Below are 21,567 nucleotides of genomic sequence, written 5' to 3' on the forward strand. Positions count from 1 at the left end.
CGTCCATCCCCCTCAGCGCCCGCATCTCTTTCTCTATCTTCCCGCCCGTCGCCGTCCTCGAGGCTGTTCTGAGCCACAAAATCGTCCAAGGGAGGGTCCACCAACCCGCCAGTCCCTGGCCATGATACCAAGGCTCTTGCAAGTGTGGAAACACCCGCGAAAAGAGTCACTCGGTGCGGAGAGGCGGGAGGAGAGCGGAAAATTGGAGGTAAACTCGTGAGGCAAGCAGCGCTGTCCGCCGACTTCTCACCCAACTCGCCCTCCAGTGTCCTTATGGCAGTTCACCGCCACAGCACGTCTGTGACTGCGGCCACCCAGGACTCTAACTCTGTCTGCCCAGGCGCAGCGAGCCCACCAGAGGCGCGGCGTCTCCCAGTCCTCAAGCTCTGGAATCCCCCACTTTGACTTTCTATTTCCCTTTCTTCTGTTCCTTTTTGTTTGTTTTGCTTTTCCTGCTCTTTTCTTAGCGCTGGGTGGCACTGGGTGTGTGGCAGCCGTGTGATTTGTCGGTCCCTCAGTACACGCAGCCAGCAACACACACACACATGTCCCCACGCTTTGCTACACACCCGCCAGCGCTCTGGCGCACAGCCCCCGCTCGACAGCCCCGGGCGCCTGTGGCCACCACCACGGTCACGGCCACAGCCTAGGGCCGGCAGAGGGCTCTGCTGGCAGAGAGGAGAGTCAGCCTAGACTCCAGGGAGAAACCCTGGGGCGACCCGGAATTTGGATTGGGGACGAGGTGCGGGAGGCTCTAGGGGAAAGGGCCCCTCTGCGCTCGGGCTATGGGGAGCCTAGGGAGCTCCCGGGGCTGGCGCGCTGCAGGCCGCCGTCCCAGCCCCACCCAGGCGTCCCCACTGGAGCCGACCCGCGGGCCTGCCCAGGGAAGTCCAAGTCCGATGGCCGGGCGCTGAGGTGGGCTAGCACCTCCCTTCACTCCAGCTAATTCTGGCGTCTCTAGATTGGGAGGGTTCTGAGTTGAACAGGCTCCTAAACTCCAGAGTAAGGAGCCCAGGATTGTGTGGCAAAGGCCGCGCCTTGTGTTTTGCTGGCAACTGGTAAATATGCGTAAACATATGGTAGGAAATATATATGTATGTGCATTTTCATTGATAAGCAAATAGTACAGATGATGATACACTTTAGTAGAAACCGCAATTAGGCATACTTGTGTCATGTCAGGGCAATAACAACAAAGGCACTGATGATCATAGAAGCAAAACCAGTAGACTTGGCAGAGAGACAGTTTCATGCTGGGAACTGTATTAGGCTATAATTCAGATAATGGACTTTTGAGACTTGTCAAATGGATGGAAGAAATTTGTGCCAACAATGTCACAGCTTTGCAGGCTTGGCAGCTAAGGACTGAAGAAGTAACAAGTTAATGCCAGATGAAATTTTGTTATTATTATTATAATAATGTGTTCCAGTTGTGGCAATACAATATATAAGCAACTTCTCATTGACTCTCTTTGCTTTTCTTGGCCAAACAATAATGCCAATTAAAACTTAAAAAAAATGTAACCTGCCCCTACGAAGGTGTGGAAACTCCAGCCAAATCAGTTTACTGTTTTAAAGTTTGTGAAGAGGTGGTGTGGGAATGGGGGAAAGTCCTGAGACCCAAAATTCAGGGTAGGATACTTGACAGATGCTTTATCTTCCTATAAAATAAAGAGGCCTGTTCATTTTTGTAAATGTGCCTGAGGGTGCCCCGAGGGAAATTGGAGTGAGATAGTAGGTAGATTTGAATATTGTTTTCATAGTTCCAGTATAAGAGAAACCGAGAACCAGTTGCAGTTCTCAACTGACTTCAGAGACAGATGTGAAAGAGACTAGCAGTTCGAACACAGGTAAAAGTTTCTTTGAAGTGAGTCCCCACAGTTTCTTAATCTGGGGGAGGGCCTGAGATTGCTGTCTTCACATTAAAAACAAAAAACAAAAAATCAAGAATACATTGCTCTTAATGTGACCCGAACCTCGTCATTGCCCAGACAGTCCTCAAAGTCAGGCAGCTGGATGTATGTTTATTGGGAAATTTTCCAATTTCAATTTCAGAGCAGCCAGACCGTAGGTCCAAGGGCAAAAGAGGGATGGGTAGCTTTAGAGGTCCAAAGAAAACAACAGTAGTCCTGGCCTGGCAGATAGTAGGGAACTCACAGAAAACATTAATGATGCTGTCTTCAATGGAGACTAGGCTGGCTAATTAGGAGTCACAAGTCTCTCTGAACCACAGCAATGAATAAAGTTAAAGCAAGTGCAAAAGAGGAAGAAGAGGAGAAATTAGAATAAAAGGGAAATGAAGAGGGAATGGGAGAGAGGGAAAAAAAATGGCAAGACTCTGTGGGTATGCCAATAACAGTGCTAGGCTCAACTCCATCGCTTATGCCAGCCTGTGTTTAGGGTATGCATGTGAGAGAATGCCTATCAGGAATTGTCTTCACATGACCACCCAAACTCCATTCCTAATCCTATCTTAAAATTTCTTCACTTTACTCAATAGGATAGAGACAGAAATCTTTTGTCATAGAGTTTCCGTGAAGGACTTTTTCATCACTTAAACTTGTATTTGACTGGGGTTGACATTTTATGATGTTGGCTCTCTGTGACATATTTCTGAGCAGATTCCTATGTATCAAATGGGATGAATTTCCTCTTTGTGACTATTTACAACTGGCTTTCATTTCTTGTCATTTGCACCCACTATGTCCACCTTTGGTTCATTGAGCAGGTGTTGGGATGTCTTTCATTAAGGGTTATCAGTGCTCATGTACTGACTGCATATCCCAAATTCACCTGGACCAGGTGGAGGTGGTGGTGTATGTTTTGTGTGGGGAAAAGGTCACATTTCCTTGGACAGGTATTTTCACCAAGTGTATTCTAAGTCCCTGTCACTATTCTAAGCACTTACATGTATTATATTATCTGATTTGTCAGTGTTTTATCCTCACTGTTTAAGACAGTGTCAGGCACATCCAGGAACTTATAAATATTTGTTGAATGAGTTAATAGATGAATCAATTTTTTTCATTTTATCACTGCAACAATTCTATGAAGTAGATGTTATTTTCCTGATTTTACAGAGGATGAAACCAGCATTCAGAGGGGTCTGGTGATGACCCAAGATCATACAGCTGGTAAGTTGCGACTCCTGACTTCAAACACAAGCCTGTTGCATTCCAGGGTCTTTGCTCTTACTCTGTACCCATTGGCTCTCTATAAATAGTCATGGCACTTGTTTTCCCTGCATTTGGGAAAAACAAAACTGTGATGCTCAGAGTTCAATGATGTGTTCCCCATATGTTTAAGTCAACTTTCCATGTTCTTGCTGGATCTCCCACACCCTAAACAAAGAAGATTCAGTGCTCACTAGGTTTTTAGTTGGCACAAAATGCTTGATCTATTTAGTCAGTGATTGCCTCTGGCAGAGGAAAAGAAGGCCACCAAAATTACGTGACATTTTGGCAGATGCCATTTCCACCTATGTTGAGACATCATTAAATAGATATTGTTTTGTCTGACACAAAAGAATAAAAGATAATTTTGATATTGTCCAGTTTAATTCACATTAGGAAGTGAATGAAGAGACTTTTCCAAGGTGACACAGCTCAACAAAAACTGCATAGATCGTCCCCATCCCAACTTCAAGTCTAGCTGTCTCTTCATTTTGCTATGCTAAATGAATTCCTCTGTCTCTATAAGACTGTTGGCACTTAGGATTCTGAATTTCAATGGTTGCATTTAATTTTAATTAGAATTTATTATCTGCATTTGCTTTGAAAGGTTTAATGTTACTCTGTGAACTGCTATTAGCAAAGAATGAGGTAAGTTCCAGTTGGTTTGCCTCATTCCACTCTTTATATATTCTTGTCTTACTTTATTTCCTTTTTGCCCCACATGTTCAAGCTCCTTCTTTTATACTATGACCTAAATATACAATCATCTTAACTGGTGCTGTTACCATGGTAATGTTTCAGGGTAGATAAGGGTGCACACTAAAAAATCAGTTTCTTCATTAGTAATGGAATTCCTTCTCTCTCTCTCTCTCTTCCCCTCTCTCTCTGTCCCTTCCCCCCTTTCCTCCTAAATCCAGGCTTTCACTGAAAGATGCCCTCTGGTGTTGAGTAACAGGAATTAGTTTGGATAGAACAAGGATATCCTTTTTAAAGCTTAGGGAGAATTTCAATTTCAATTACAAATTCAAATGGGCCTAAATGAGAAAGACTTTGAATTATTATTTTTTTTTAGCAAAGAGGTTAGTGGAAGACATCTGTTGTCTGGGCATGTTAAGTACTAGTTACTATGTAGAGTTCTAGAAAGTTATGGCAAGGGTTGGGGGAGGATATTTATACTCTTATATATTTAACATTGTCGTGAAAATGTTTCTATGCAAGACAAAGAGATGTCATTGAGATATCCCTGTGAGGAGAATACAATAGAATATGATATGTGTTTAGGTCTTTAAGACTTCCATTCTATCTTTAGAATGGAAATATTTTTTTTCTTGCTGAATGTATGTGTATGTATATATATGTATACACACATGCCCACACACACATAACATCCAGAGAGAGAGAGAGAGAGAGAGAGAGAGAAAGAGAGAGATACAGAGAAAGAAATATTTATTAGGTGAGAAACTTGGAAGTTTTACTCTTACTCTATATGATTGAGTGAATAATATCAATGTGCACATTGTTATTAATCACTAATTCCACGACAAACTTGGAGATAGATATGCTGTCAATATGCCTTCTTTCTTCCTTATTCCAAATTCCACTGCTGCCCTCTAGTCATCACCACAGCAAATTAGATCTGTCTCAGAGGCTTCCCTAGAATCCCTCCCCTCCCTCCATCCACACATATTTTCAGACCTTTAGCACCTCTCACATGAACTATCACCAGAGCCATGTGTTTCCAACTGGTTGCCCACTCTCCAGTCTTTCTCTAGTACAATCTACTCCTCACACTACCAAAGTGACCTTTCTAAAATGCAAATCTGAACATGTCATTCTCTTGCTAAAAATTCTTCAGTGTTTCTCAACTGTCTAGGATAAACCTTGAAATCAAACCCACGTGAAAGTTCCCATAACTGAGCACAACCATTTTGCCAGCTATCTCTTTCACAGACCTTTCTTCATTCCCCCACTGCACAAGGAAAGAATGCAAATAAATATCTTAGTGCCATGACTGGTGCAGAGTACATGATAAATAAATATTAGCCCACACATTTATTTTCTCTTTATTTTCCTCCTCCTTCTCTTCTTCTTCTTTATGGAATTTATTATTATTATAATACCAACAAGCAATGACAAGCATCATACTTATGCTCTACCCATCTACAAAATAACTAAGAAAAGCTATGATATGATATGATGAATTTGATGAATATTTTACATCTTCTATTTCATTTAATTTCCCACAGCCAGCTAGCCACATTGCCTGGTATACACTGAGTACTCAGTATATGCTTGTTATTTTCATGTGCATAATCAATACAATAATAATGACATTGCTGGCACTTAATATTCACAGCAATGTGTTTTAGAAGGTGAAGATATGGCTGTTCTTATTTTAAAGAGCTCTATGGGTTTGGCTGAATTGTTTTCATAGATATTAAATTGGATTATTTACAAAAGGGTTAACCTGTAAAAATGCTAGGCAACTTGGATGATTTTTAACTGGTGCTAGTTGTATAGTGAAAACTAGAACTTGTTAGTGACACAGATGAGGTGAAAATAGAGGCCCTACTTTAATAAATGATGTCAATATACATTTAAAATGTGTTAGCAGTACAGAGCTTATTTTTTAACAGCTAATTTTATTTTTCCTCAATTTTTTTTTGCATAGGTAATGTATAACCCCATACATATACATAGTACCCTTTCCATTTAATTATATCAAAGGAGCTATAAGCATCTTCATAGAGTAAACACTAGTTTAAATTCAAATTTTATCACATAGACAATGAATGACAATAGCAACAAGGAGGAAGATCTACATTTTTAAGCTTGGTGAAGATAAATCACAAAAGTGTGGTAGCAGGGCAGTCTTTTAAAGCTATCTATATTTATTAGACTCAGAAAAGCAGGACCTCTCTTTTCTAAGGCTGAGAATCCTATAAACCCTTGAATGTTGACCTCTTGGCAGAACTGGACCCACTTTTTCAATAGCCAGTATGTATAGTGCTTTGAAGGACAAGGTTCTGAGTTAGTTAAACAACTACTGTCTCCTAAGAAGTTGTTTAAAAAAGATTAATTCACAATTTGAATATCAAAAATACTTTCTTCCTCTTGCAAGATTTTGAGTCAGCAGGTTGAAAGTAAGGACGAGGAATCTAGATTTTTAACAAGCACCTCATGTGGTACTGAAATAGGTAATCAGAGGACTACAATTTAAATAATAACAGATCGATGAATTGAAATTTAAAAGAGGAAAAAAGATAGGATGCTCAACTCAAACATTGCTGCCAATATTAACAGATGAGTATTATACTCCTATGTGGGCCATTAAAGTGCAGACTGAGAGCTTAGTTGTGGCCCAGAGACTTTTTTATTTCCTAGGCAAATTCTAGTGTGAGTGTTGAATAACACAACTCACTAGGACAACCATAGATAAAGAAGCAACTCTTTCAATTTAGGCCAAATCTAGATATCTGCTTGTTTAGATGGGGCACAGTCCCATCTGTGTACCTTATCCTCTTAGAATTAAATCAGTTCTAGCCATTTAAGAAATCAGTACTTGATTTCTTTCTCATGGCTTGTTTCATTTTTTTTTTCCTTCTGTGATTCCTCTCATTGTCCTTAATATCTTCTCAAACCATATATATCTGTATGATTGCAAACCTCCTCTGCAAACTCTTCCATCTGATTTCCTGTCTTTTTCATTACTAATCTAGCTAGACCAAGCACCTGGAATTCTTCCTCTTCCTCTCTCCCAACCCTAGTGGAGGAGTTAGTGAGTATGAGGGAATTGTCTGAAGTGTTAACAGGGATACATTTCATTGTTACTGCTCCAAAATGTTGCACTTTGATGATCCTAAGTAACAAACTGATACAATACCTCCTCTAGGAATAAGAAAGTTACAAGGATTTTTCCTGATGTTATTGTTCACCCTTAGTCATGCTGACAGTTATTTTGCTTTAATAAAGCAAAGAAGCTTTTCCTTACCTTCCTATTCATGCCAAGCCAATACATGAGATGGAATAGCTTAGGAAGATGAGTCTCTTATTTCCTGATTATTTAATTAACTACTAAGGAGTTCTTTAGAAGGGACAAGATGGGGAGCTACAGAATTACCTGAAGCCTATTTTTTTCTCATTTTGTGTAAAAGCTAAGTGCAGACTAATTTTATGGGTAGAAGAAATAAAACAATTTTTACACAGTTTCATATTGTTGAGCATGGTGAAGATTTTCTAATACTCTGTGCCTTCCTTGGCACTGTTACAAAGGGAAGAGGCTTCTACCATAACCAGCATGAAAATAGGACATGATAAGAAAATTCTACTTAATTGTGTTCTTTGGAGAGCATCAGGGCAGCTGGTTTCATTTTAGGGGGAAGATAAGGAGTAGCCCCAGAAACAAAGCATGTTTCCCAGATATGCCCACTGTGTTCTTGCTTTATCCTCAAAATTCCTTTTTTATCAGATTTAATCAATGGAGTGGGCATTTATGTCTTCACACGTAAGCCTAAATGTTGCACACTTTTTTGTTTGTGCTGTGTGCTGGGGTACTGAAGGCGGGAAGAGTGCTGGATGATGTAGGTTTAATTTCTATTGTCTCTGGCAAGTGGGTGCCATTCAGACGTAAACAAGGAGTCCCCCTTTTGCTTTTATTTAAAAATGAACATGACTAGGTATTTTCCGTGACTAGATATTTCAATGTTAGGGGATATTTCAGAATTTTGGATGAGTTCTGTGATAATAATAATGACAACAAAAACAATGAAATGACAGGTGCTGTTTCTTGAGTCTTTACCAAAATTTAGGACCTGTGCCATTTCTTCACATGTTTTTTCCTTCCCCACACCAGCCCTATGTGGTAGATGTTTGCCACTTTTTCTTTCTAAGTCTAGGAATTGTGGCTCATTGACACTAAGTAACTTCTTCTAGGTCTAAGAGTGAGTTTGTGGTTTTGGTCATCCATCCCACATCTAAGCTCAAGGACCAGTTTTTAATTTTTTTTTTCTTTTATTTTACTATACCATAAGCAGCTACTTTAAGAGGATATCCCATTATATTATCTGGCATCTAATATGGATAAAGCTAAGGAAAAAGAGAGAGAGAAGAAAAAGAAATAGAGGCAAGTCTCACTTCCAGTGAGTATTCAGAAAATGGAATCATGTAAACAGAGTTTATATTAGAGGAATCAGTTTCAGGTGTGGTTTAGAATCTTTGTCTTGGCTACTAATCTCCTGGCTTAGTCTAATCTATAGGCTTCAAATTTGAAAGTGCTTGAGCCTTCATAATCTTCTGGGAGCTCTTTCTAGGCACAGAGGTAAAAAGAATCTCAGCAAGTCTTCTAAGTATGGAATATCCAAGGCAGAAAATATGATTTCATGGATATTTACAAAATGTGTATATGTTGGAACATTTCTGTTGACTAGGAAAACATTAAGGTGCTGGTAAAATGTTATTACATGATCTGCTTCTATTTGTTACTATCTATTCACTTTCCCTGCAAAATGATTGATATTACTTAGCATTAACCTCTGCATTGCAGAGACACACACAAAAGGCCAAAGCAGCTAAATGTTCTAACGGATAAACCATCAGCAGATTAATTCTGCTCCTGTTTACATGTCCATTGTTAACTCTAAACATTTGTTTGTGTGCCCCTAGCCTTCTGAGAATCACTAGTGTCTATTGGTACACAATAATACCACCTGATTTTTTTTTTACAATTAATTGAAATTTCACACTCTTACATTTCAATATCAGTCAATATTTTTACATACTGACACTTTTAATCAAGGATTATCTTTCACAAGGGAGCTATAAGAGGGCCCTAATTAATTAAAGTGATAATTACACCTCTCCCTCGCAGTTTGTTAGTTCCATAACACATTCTTCAGGAAATTCACATCTTTAGCATTCCTCTTTAAATTTTTCTCATTTGTAAGGAGAGTCCTCAACTTCTACCTCTGTAAGAATTTACTAAAAATTCAAATTATTTTTATTTACTAGCATTGGTACAGAAAGGAGGTCATATTTATTTTCCAGCAAGTTTCCATATTCAAACAAAATAAAATGACATCTTTCTATCATTGAAGTGTTCAGATTAAATCCCAGGGGTCGTTTTCATGGAAGAAAGGAAAGTTGTCAAATGTCTCCCCTCTGATGTTCACTAGATTATTTTAGCTTCTTTATCATAATGCAAATTCCCATGGTGCTCTTGGACATTTTTTCCATTTCCCAATCCTCAGGTACTTAATTGCTTCTCCTTTTCTGTAGGTTTTTTTAGTGCATAAGGTTTGTTATATTTTCAGGTCTGGTTTAATTCCCTTATTTTTTAGACATTGAATCTAAAGTGTTGGCTATAATTGGCAGCCCTGCTCTCTTCTCATTTAATAGATATGGATCCTATTCCTATATTTTGAGACCTCTTGGTGTCTGAGAGGCATTTTCAGATATAATTGGTGGTGACTCTAAATCCGTGATGTGATTTCCCTAAGACTTGGGAATCCAGATCATTGAAATCCCTGCACCAAATATTGGTCAGATTTTCTAAAGGTCATTTCTGTTTGCTTCTTTTAACTAAATTGGTGTGACTTATTTCATTACACTTGCAGCAAACATTTGACTACATTTTCAAATTATTATTTCTTCCAAACTCCCATGTGCTTTTACTTTACTTTTCCAATATATTTGAAAATGAAACTTGATATCAAGAGGTCAGTGACCTAAAATTCAAAATGCTTCTTTTCTGTTACTATGTATAATTATTGAAAGACATCTTTTCCTGCTGCACTATTTTTAATAGATTTTATTTTTTAGAGCAGTCTTAAATTTATGGCAAAATTGAGCAGAAGGTACAGAGAGTTCCCATGTACCCTCTCTGCCCGTGTGAACACATAGTTTCCTTCACTATCAACATCTCCCAACAGAGCAGCACATTTGTAACAATCAATGAAGTACATGGACATGTCATTATCAACCGATCCCATAGTTTACATTAGGGTTCATTCTTGGTGTTGTACATCTATGGGTTTGGATGGTTGTATTACGACATGTATCCACCTTTATAGTATACAGAGTATTTATACTGCTCTAAAAATCCTCTGTTCTCTGCCTATTCTTCCCTCCCTTCCCCTAACTCCTAACAACCACTGATTGTTTTATCGTCCCCAAAGTTTTGGCTTTTCCAGACTGTCAAATAGTTGAAATCATGTAATATGAAGTATTTTTAGACTGGTTTCTTTCACTTAGTAATATTCATTTAAGGTTCCTCCATATTTTTTCATGCCTTGATAGTTCATTTCTTTTTAGCAGTGAATAATATTCCATTGCATTAGTTTTTCTTTTGAGTTTTCATTAAATCAGTAAATGTTTACCCTTGCTCCTTGAAGATAAATTTTATTTGTGTATTAGAGCAGCAGTCCCCAATCTTTTTGGCACCAGGGACGTGGAAGACAATTTTTCCATGGACCCGGGGAGTGGGGATGGTTTCAGGATGATTCAGGCACATTACATTTATTACATAGTCAAACCTCTCTGCTAATGATAATCTGTATTTGCAGCCACTCCTCAGCCCTAGCATCACTGCCTCAGCTCTACCTCAGATCATCAGGCATTAGATTCTCAAAAGGAGCACACAGCCTAGATCCCTCGCATGCACAGTTTACAGTAAGTTTCAGGCTCCTATGAGAATCTAAAGCCGCTGCTGATCTGACAGGAGGCGGAGCTTATGTGGTGATGCGAGTGATGGGGAGCAGCAGTAAATACAGAGAAGCCCACTACTCACCTCCTGCTGTGCAGCCGGGTTCCTAATAGGCCACCAACTGGTACTGGTCCATGGCCCAGGGGTTGGGGACTGCAGCATTAGAGAAATACTTTTTAAAATTTTTACCACATATATTATGTTATTTTTGTACTAGATTTTCTCTAATCTTGTATTTGCTTCCACGTTCTTAAATTTTGAAACGTTCCCAAAATAGCCATAGAACGCATGTTCTGAATATTTTAATTCTTTTTCTTTTCTAACTCACCCTACCCCTATTTCATTACTTAGAAAAGAGGATTGTTACTTGGCATCTTGTGTTTTTTATTTAACTATATTTTACCACTGTTATTCAGATAATAAAAACATTTCACCTCTCTGTTGAAGGATTTAAATGGTTTGTTTACCCAGTTTTGGCAACTCTTCTACTTCTTTGAGCCTGTAAATTTAAGAAGAGGGGAGTGAAGGATATTGCAGAGCTGTTTCTTTTCATTTCGTTCTCAATTGATGCTCCAAGCTTCAGCAGTCACGGTCATGATGAAGCTTAGTAAAAATAGTTGAAAACCTAAATGAAAGACCATACTGACCCCCATTTTATCTTTAAATGAAAGACCAAAAATCTTAATTTTTTTTTCCAATACCAGACAGAGTATTCTTATTTCTATTTGAGCAGTCCGAGAAGTCCTAAGAGTTTGTTTAGGACTCCTCTGGGGTGTACTCTTTTCATTATTCTCTGCCTTTAGGAAAACTGATACTGTTTGATACCTTGGTCTACTCATTCCAGCTATTTAAACATGGGCTTTGCACTGGGCAGCTATTAATTAGTATCTACTTATTTAACTTGACTTTTAACACCTTAACTGGGCCCACTCTTTATCTTATACCATACCTTAAATTCAACTCATTTACACAATGACATTCTCATTAATATTCTCTGCTTTCATTAAAACAAACCTGCTCCATAAGGGCAGGATGTGTGTTCCCCCCTCCCCCATCTTCCCTCTCCTCCCATCCACTTCTTCCCATCTCCTCCTCTTCCTCCTCCTCCTCCCCCTTCTCCCCCTCCTCTTTCTTCTTCTCCTGCTTCTCACCATTGAATATGATGCCTGCCTTTGTTATTGGCACATAGAAGAGTTCAGTAAGTGTCTATTTAATGATAATTTATATTACCAGAATGCTAAGAGTTCCAAGTTTTCTACTACCCCAATCTGCTGCTTCTGTTGATTTCATAATACCAAGTTATTTTTCTGAAATAGCTCAAAGAAACTCTTTCCAGGTAAATTTTATCTTTGAAAATAAATCTTCTCTTCTGGTAAATTTTTTTTACCTTTGAAACCAACATTCCATCTAAGCCTGACCAAAATTTTCTCTGGGCTGTCTTTGTAGGTATATGCTAGTATTATTTTGTTTAAGCTGAATCTAATTAATCCCAAACACATGAATTTTTAAAGGGACCTGACTTTTGTTTTGTTTTTACGCATTGTAAGAAATTTTAGCCAGTAACAGACCGCATATGAATTAAATCGATTGCTTTCTTTCTCACATTAGGTATAGATTTAGTAAAAGTTTCTCTTTTTTACTTGACCCCATCTAAACGATATCTGACCAAAGATGAAGAACATTTAGCATCATGAAACTCAGCACCATTCTGGATAACTTGCCATAAAAAACCCTTACTTAGCCTTAGTCATAAAATTGGAGTACTCATTTATTTGTCCTTTTATTTATTCATTCAATAAGTATTTGCTGACCATGTATTTTGCTCATAACACTACACTTGCACTTCAACTTATCCCTCCTACCCGGTTCCCTCTCTACCATTACCTAACAATAGAGAAAAGAGAAGTACTACACTTAAATGCCCACTTTCATCCCCTCTCTTTCACAAGGCTTAGCATTTCCTTATAACAGAGTCCTGCAGCCTCAGTAGTTATAGTGCACGTGTGCTTTCTAGCAGGGGTATCTTCCAGTGACCTCAACCACTTCCTAGGGAGCTTAGAAAGAGGAGGTTGCAACATCTTTCCCTGTCTTGAGGTTCAGTTGTCTCCCAGTGGATACTATATTGTCTGGCAATATGAAGCAGTGGAGAACTATTTGCACATTGGAGACAATGTTATCATTGTTAGTTTACCTTTAGTTTCTCCACCTTTATAGATTCAAGGATTTAGTAGGGTGTTCAATGTCATCTAGTCTAATGACTTTATGTTTTAGTTAAAGAGATCATATTATGTGGGCAATTGTGATCTGAGGTGACACAACTGGGATTTGGAGTCTGAACACCTTGATACTTAACCCACCGTCAATTTCATCACCCTACCATGACTATCCCTATGAAATGTTCTATGTGACTTTTTTAATTCTGGATTTTAGTTTCTTCTAAAAAACACCTGAGGCTATAAAATCCCCTTGTTACTCTGCCTCATTTGTGTGGGACTTCTGATTTTTTTTTTTCATCTCTCCTCTTCTGTTTCCCTGGTGTTTTACTAAATCATGGATCTCATGATTTAGTGGTAAGATTTTGTTGGAAAGGCTCGCTTCAAACAGGAGTGATTGTGAAAACTTTAATAATAGAGATGAAATGGTGCCAACCTGTGAGCACATTTCTTGGTCATTGTGTGTTTTCTGGGGCTGAGATGAGTATCAGCTCTCGTTCAGTGAAGTACCCTTATGCCTAGAAGATCTACTTTCCTTCTTTTCAGAGGTTTTGGAAATATCATCTAGTCATTTTTGCTACTGAATTGCTTGTAAATAATTAGGGTTTTCATTAATCCTTGCATTATATATTTGGACATATATGTATATATGCTTATGTTTGTAAAAAGAAATCAACTTAGTCTTTTAACATTGCATAAACAAGAACAATTGAAAATAAATTACATAAAGTATTTGTTACCTGGAGAAGTATGAAAATGTCAAAAAGCAAAAGGAAGTATGATGTATGAACTCTTTATAAAACAACATCAAAATCTTTATTCTGCTTTCCCACCTCATAAGGTCATTAGGAAACTCTGTTGTCATGTCTACTGCCAAATTCGCAAAAATTGTCCATGCAGTATCTTTAGAGTGAGGAGAAAAGACAAATTGGAAAGCTGAATTTTGATGTCATCTCTCTTAATTCTGTCAATGTATTTTTCCTCCAAGTAGAAAATTACTTCATCCTAAAGTCTTGGTAATCATAAATGTAATCAGCTTTGCCACACATGTTTTCAAAATGAAATGGCCATTCTTTTTGGCGGGGGTGGGGCGGTTGCCTTTTTGCTTTGTTTTATATCAGAGGAAAGTGGAAAGGAGAAGCAATTGGTGGTGAGTTGAGGAATTAGTGTTGTCTGGGACACTGAGCATTTCATGGTCCATAGAAATTTACAATGAGGTGATAGAATGCTTTCCCAGACCACTGTCACCTACACTGGGAACGTGATGTGCTCCTGGGCAATGTTGGGAAGGCACTTGCAAAGCTATTTTAAGAGGCGTTTGGAACTGTGAGAGGGCAGGGAAGTATAAAAGAACATGCCAGAAGCCTTGTTTTTAAATGCTGGATTCTCTTTAGGGAATACTCAGTGGCAAAATTAAAAAAGGATGTTTTGCCAGGCAATAAAGCTGCTTATTTTGAGTTGTTAGAACATAATTCCATACTCAATGAAGACTGGAAATTAAAATTGAAACATTTCAATGAGTCACAGAAAATCCACTTGTTTGTTTGTTTGTTTGTTTTGTGTCTTTCCTATGTGAGCTTCCCAAGCTTATAGATGAGCTGGCACCATTAGTTGGTACCAGTAATCCATCAGAAGACAGATGGGACTTTGTTTTTCAGACAAACAGTATTTGGAGAGGCTGAAAGCTAATTTGCCTTTACCTTTTTAGAAAATGTCTCATTCATCTTCATATAGGCCCAAAGAAAAAAGGATTTGGACAGGGATGGCAATTCTTTGACAGATTATGATGCCTCCTTAACAATAAAGCAAAGAGAGAAATAAATAAGACCTAAGAGATTCCCTACTTTCTTGATCTGTGACACCCCCAGGAATTCCAAAGAAATCTGGGGCACAGCTTGCTTGCAAAGGTGAGCAGGTCTCAGAAGCTCCCTTCAACCTCACCTGCTTCTGGACAAGTAACTGAAATCCCATAGATATCATATGTTATACATATAAAGAAGACATTATCCATGTTTAAAACTGAGAAACCATCATTCATGTCAGTATTATTTTCGTCTTATTATTCTGCATTTTAAAGCTTACTTTTTTATCTTCCTGCAGTATTTAGTCAAGAAATCACATATATGTGCTTCATAAAGGATAGGTATTGATGCACTAGAAATATTTGGTTATTCATTTATTCTTCAACATTTATTGCTGCAAAATTAGGTATATTTGGGTACTCTGCTAGACATCTAGGATAGACAGATGAGTCATCATAAAATTCTAGCCCTTACAGTCTGTGCTGGGAGATAAGGTGAGGAAAGTCAATGATACGCAATGTATAGGTGGGTGGTACCAGACACATTAGGACTCCTGAAATCACAGAAAAGGATGGGATTAACCCAGCTGAAGTCTGGTTTAATAAAGCATTAAAGGGTGAGTAGAGTTTTACTGGATTCACTGGGGAGGAGGAAGGACCTCCCAAAACAGGGTACAGCATGTACCAAAGCATAAGAGTGGAATATTCAGAGTCCTACACATTATTCTCAGTAGTTCCAGCCCACGGTGGGTTTGGGAAAATGGAAAGGAAAGCTGAAGAGATAGGATGTCATTCAGTATGTCATTTCTAAGGTCTAGACTTACCCTGGTGGCTACCACAAACAAAATCTTTCATCAAAAGGAATCATTGTATTTAAATCATATGTCCCACACCAATCTATTTCATTTGAAATTCACCCAAGAAGATAATAGAAAAGCTAGATGGAATTATGGCAGAGAAGATTAGTTAGACTGGTCAAATGGCAACATCTAGCTTATGATGTCTGCCAACATCATATCCGATCTTAGAGAGTGGGGTCATGAAACACGGAATGATAGTTCTCTACTCTTCTGAGACTTCTCTCCATGCATAACTTCACATGGTCTGGGCTTTGGGTAGAACAGTAGACCCATTCTTCTGTGGACACTAAAGGAAGTTCCCAAAGTACTGAAGGAAGGAGAAAATTTATCCCATTATTTTCTGCCCCTCTTTGAGAAGGTTCACAGATGTTTGCCATCAGTGTACTTCACGGTTTAATTTCTTGTAGAATATAGGCAAGGTGGGTGAAGTACAATGTGACATCACGTAATATGGATTAAGGAAACTTGGCTTTCTGTGATGGTTCTAATTGGTAAATTCTGTAGCCCAATGTCTCGTAAACATAGCTAGTGGATCAGTTGTCTCAGTTTACGTTTCAGAACGCATTCCCATCACTTCGTCTTTGTGCTGGATTTAGGTCCAAGGATACAAAGTAGCAAATATGTAGGATGAAAAGTCAAAAGATCTAACATACAATATGAAGACTACAGTTAATAGCAGTGTATTGTGCTCAGGATTTTTGCTATATCAGTAGATCATAGCTGCTCTTGCCATGGGGTGTGGGGAGGAATGGGTGACTATGTGAGATGATGGATATGTTAATTTGTTCCACTATAGAAACAATTTTACTATATACACATATATATCCTATAGTATCATGTTGGATGCCTTAATATACACAATATATATTTTTAAGAAATAATACTTTGTTTTAAAAAACTTAAACAATTTGTAAAAGATTAATATATCCATCACCTCACCTCATTTTCACAAAAACCCCGAAAAGGTGGTAGTAACAAATTGAGGAAATTTAGAATTATTGATCTCAAGTGACTTGCCAAATAACAGCTTGAATGAGACTGCAGAATACCCAACTCCCACCCTATTGTGTTTTCCATCCTTCCTCATAGAAAGGGCACTGTGCCATTGCCAGAAATGCCCTGGATGTACAATAAAAGCTAAGTGGCAACTCCTCTGTGGTGAATCCTCTAGCTGAGTTATAGAGAAGTAAATTGAGAGTGATGACTCCAAACTTTTCTCTTGGATCAACACATGCTCAAAGAACTGAGAATTGACTGTGAAACTCCAAACCTCACTGACCATGCCTCATAGGAATGATTCTGTCTCTGTCCTGAGAAACCTAAGTGTCCACTTGCAAAAGAAGATGAAGAGGCCTCTGCTGGTTAATATCTGTGAAGCTGTTCCCCTTTTGGGAGACTTGAAACTGTCTTGTGATCTAATGTGTCCCCATTTTATATTTGAAGAAACAGATGTGGGGAGGAAATGTTCTCTGTCCTGAGAGGTGCTTTGATGGCCATCCTTGACTTGCTGAGACAACCTCAGCTCAGGAATCTCTGGGAAGGCAGAGCTGGAGGAAAACTACCGATAGGATTTTTAAATCCTCAGGCTGGAACACATGATTTCTTTTGTGAGCCCTGAGAGGAGCTCTCTGGGACTTCCTGATAGAGTCCATTTTCTTCAGAGCTGAATTAACAGTTTCCATTCTTTTTCGTCCGTGCCATGTCTCTGCTAAATGCGTGGCATTGCCCTGCTGCATTTAAACAGGAGAGTTTTGCCTATGAGCTGCCATTTCTCACAGATAAGCAGAGCACCAAGTCATAGCTTAGTCCACGGGCCCCTAAGAAAGGCCTCACTGTCTTAAAATAGATAGGCGCTGAATTCCCCTTTCCCCTGTGATGTCTGCTAAACATACACCTCCCTGCCCATCTCTGCACTGGGGCTGGAGAAATGTGATCCTTCGGAGAACCTTTGTGATTTAATCCTTGCTTCAGCCTAAAGTGAGCGGTTGACCTGTAGTGTTGGAAGCTGTGGGAATTCAGCAAGAAATATTTTAGCAGATTTTCAGAAAAGAATTAAATATAAGAGTAGGAAAAACATTTTTCAAGTCACGTCAGTCATCAGCACTCAACCTTCAGGGCAGACGGTCCCTGTGGTAGGGAGTGAATTTTAAGAAATGAAGGATTAGCATCTCCTGTTCAGACTCTTTGTGGCTGAGTCCCAGGCCTCACAGTTTCCCTTAATTTAACATGGCATAGGACCTGCTTTATTTCCTCCAGTGGGAAAATCATAAGAAAAGTTATTCTTGTCAATAAAGTGACTAACGGCAAAGAAATGATGGTGTGATTATTCCCATTAAAAGTAATTACCTGCTCAAAAAACAACTTCTCTGTCAGATAGCCTCGTTTATATTGTCCTCATTTCCTTCAAAATCATTGCTCTTGAATGTTGGTAGATAGGTGTGCTGTGAGGGAAGGCTGGCAGGTGAGGTTGTGTGCTCAGCCCTCACTGAAGCTTGGCCCTTTGTGAATAGAGTAGCTTTAGGTGAAAGGTGGGGAACCACTACTTCTTAATCAAGTGTGACTGGACTTTGAGTTCTTGAGCTAAGGAAGAGAATAACCCTTTTATACTGTGTAGCATTTACTGCTTTCACATTTTTGCATATATTGCTCCCTTTACAATCTTGTGAGGTATTTGTTATTACTGATTTCCAAGTAAGGAATAAGAATATTTAAGAGTTGCCCAATCTCAACTCCAATTATAAGACAAAACCAGGACATAAATCAATTTTTCCAATTCAAGTCACCCCACCTTTCCAAAAAGGGCCATCTTTAAGACATCAACTAATCCTGAAGTTTCTTCGTTTCTAAATGGATAGTTCCAATACTTGTACTTCTTACTTTGTAAGATTATCCACAGATCAGAAGATATAAATTTGGAAACATTTTGTAAACACTGTATGCTAGGAACATGAAATGTACTAAAATTACAATCCCTATTTACAATGATTTAGGTTTAGATAAAACCTTTAACTATATTTATCTGGCTTGTTTAGCTATATAGTACTGTAACAGGGATGCTATTTTCTCTATGTCGAATACATTTTAAAATTATGTTCCTTGTGTTGCTAGACTTACTTCTTCCTGTTGGACCCAGAGATATTTCACAAATACAAAGCACAGACATTAGACCTTGGCTGCCTCCTCAGTTCACCAGGATTTCCCGGTGAGGAGTAAAGACTTCTCCCAGCCATAGCATGTATTACCATATCCAGCTGTTCCTAACTATTTTCCATCAATGTATAGCATGAACATTACAATTAATTTTCTTGTGTTTTTTTCTAATCTAGGGTCATAGTTTAAAGTTATTGCCAAATTTTCAAGGAAATTCCTTCAAAACTGAGATGATATATTCCTAATCTTGGGAAGAGTTAAGAACTTTCTAGTAGTTTGCACTTAAATATGACTTCTGGAAGTTCTGACTTGTATCCTGCTGAGATGGATTGGGAAGGAGGTAACTGAAATGCAATGTAGGGAAAGGTGTGGGCACATGGAATCAGAACCATGATGTCACCTTAACACTCTTTCACATCACTGTGTCTAGCACAAAGCAATGCACTGCTCTGTGTACAGCTTGCAATAACTGATGTATTGATCATATATTCTGAGGGAAAAAGCTATCTTAACAGAGAGTATTCTGTGACCCTTGGCTACCTTTCAAATTAAGTAGTTTTCCTTTGCAAAATCCCAAAAGAATGTTCAGTACTGAAAAGAAAATTGCTATGTTCTGCCATAGTGAGAACTTGTGACTCAGAGGCAGAAAGATCATGAACAGAAACAGCCTGTTTATCAGGAGTGTTCTAAGGTGAAGCCCCAGAAGCCTGTTTTCATCCTGATAGCCAAAAACTATGGGTTGTACTCTAGTTGGTGACAAAACCCTGTTTTGGGGGATTCCAGCCTGAAGAGCATGCAGGGTTTACCCAAGTCAAGGAGCCTATGACTGATGGTTCTATCCAAAGACACTGTTTATAGTAATCAAAACTGACTTTTATTAAGTACATATTAAAGTCCAACTATACATATATATAAAATTGAAACTCGTTCCCTCCCCCCCCTTATATTCATTCCACTCTGTCTCTTTCTTTTTTCATCTCAGGAAATGACACAATAGCTGGGCACAGTGGTTCGTGCCTGTAATCCCAGCACTTTGGGAGGCCAAGGAAGGAGGATCTCTGAAGGCCAGGAATTTGAGGTTGCAGTGATCTGTGATGATGCCACTGTACTATACCCTGGGCCACAGAGGGAGACCCTGTTTCAAAAAAAAAATAATAATAAAATAGAAAAAAGAAAACAAAATGGCACAACCACAACCATCCACTAATTTGCTAAGTTCAGAAACTTAGCACTCATTTCTTTCAAAATAACTTTATTTTTAGCATAGTTTTAGAATTACAGAAATATTACCAAAATAGTACAGTTCCGATATACCCATCCCTGTTTTCTCTGTTGTTAAGATCTTGTATTCGTATAATGTACTTGACACAACTAACCAATTTTAAAACATTTTTTATTAATTAAAATTCATACTTCATTTGGATTTTCTTAGTTTTTACCTGATGTCCTTTCTCTGTTTGGAATCCCACGCAGATACCATAGTAAATTTAGTCATCCTGTCTTTCTCTTTAGGCTCCTGGATACTGTAACTGTTTCTCAGATTTTCTTTGTTTTTGATGACTTTGACAGCTTTGAGGAGTACTGTCCAGATATTTTGTAGACTCCCCCTCAATTTGGTTTGCCTAATTTTTTCTCATTATCAGGTTGGGGTTATAGGGATTTGGGAAGGGAGCACACAAAAGATCAAGGGTACATGCGATCAGCATGACTTATGATTGATGATGTGAATCATCACCTGGCTGAGGTAGTGTTGGCTGTGATGTATTGGATTCATCCCTCTCTTCCCTCATCACACTTTTTATCGTGGCCTTCGATGCATGATCTGAAACGTCTCACCTCTCCAGTCTCATCCTGAGGCTGTCTGCCTCAATCAGGTTTCAGCTGCACTCATTTGCCTTTTCATTTATTAGACACGATATGCTCTTTTCTCCTTTAATGCTTCTGCTTGGAATATATGCCATATATTGTTTCTTTCATGTAGAACATTCCATCTGGCCACTTCCCCATGCTCGGCATGGCGAGCTTCAGTCTGACCATCTGCCACTCCTAAGAAGCCTCTCCCTGTGATCTAGTGTAGACTAATGGCCTTGGTTTATGAGCCACCTCAGCACCTTGTAGGCTTCCTTCCTAGAAGTTAATGTAGTCATTTGTCTAACTTTGACTTTATATTTTTGATATCTCACTAGAAGGCAGAGACAACAGCTATCTAATTTACCAGTGGGGTCTAAAAAGAAGATATTAATGTTGATTAAATGAATGAGCCATTCATATTGTCTTAGATAAAAACCAAGCTTGAATTTGAAAGAGAAAGGGAAAGGCTTGCACTGGATGTTTCTGATGATAATTTCTATTTAGGGAAATCTCATTTGCCAAAATATTGACAATTGGCGAATTGTATTTCATTAATTAATGTCAGTGATCTTCCTTCCTTTCTTTGATATATGAATTGAGAATATACTTTAAGACAAAAAGAACAAGATTTATTTTCTATGACAAATAAAGGAAAACCATCCTATAACTCTTTATTGAGATGGCATTTGTCCCAAGAGACCTTCTCTGGGTTATTATGCTTGATGGTCCCTGACTATCAAGATGGTGCATACCAATAGATAAAGTTCAAGGTCAAGTAAAACAGAGATTCATGGCATGAGCAGAATGAAGAAGCTGGGCC

This window comes from Eulemur rufifrons, chromosome 29, assembly GCF_041146395.1.
Source record: "Eulemur rufifrons isolate Redbay chromosome 29, OSU_ERuf_1, whole genome shotgun sequence".
Taxonomy (NCBI): Eukaryota; Metazoa; Chordata; class Mammalia; order Primates; family Lemuridae; genus Eulemur; species Eulemur rufifrons.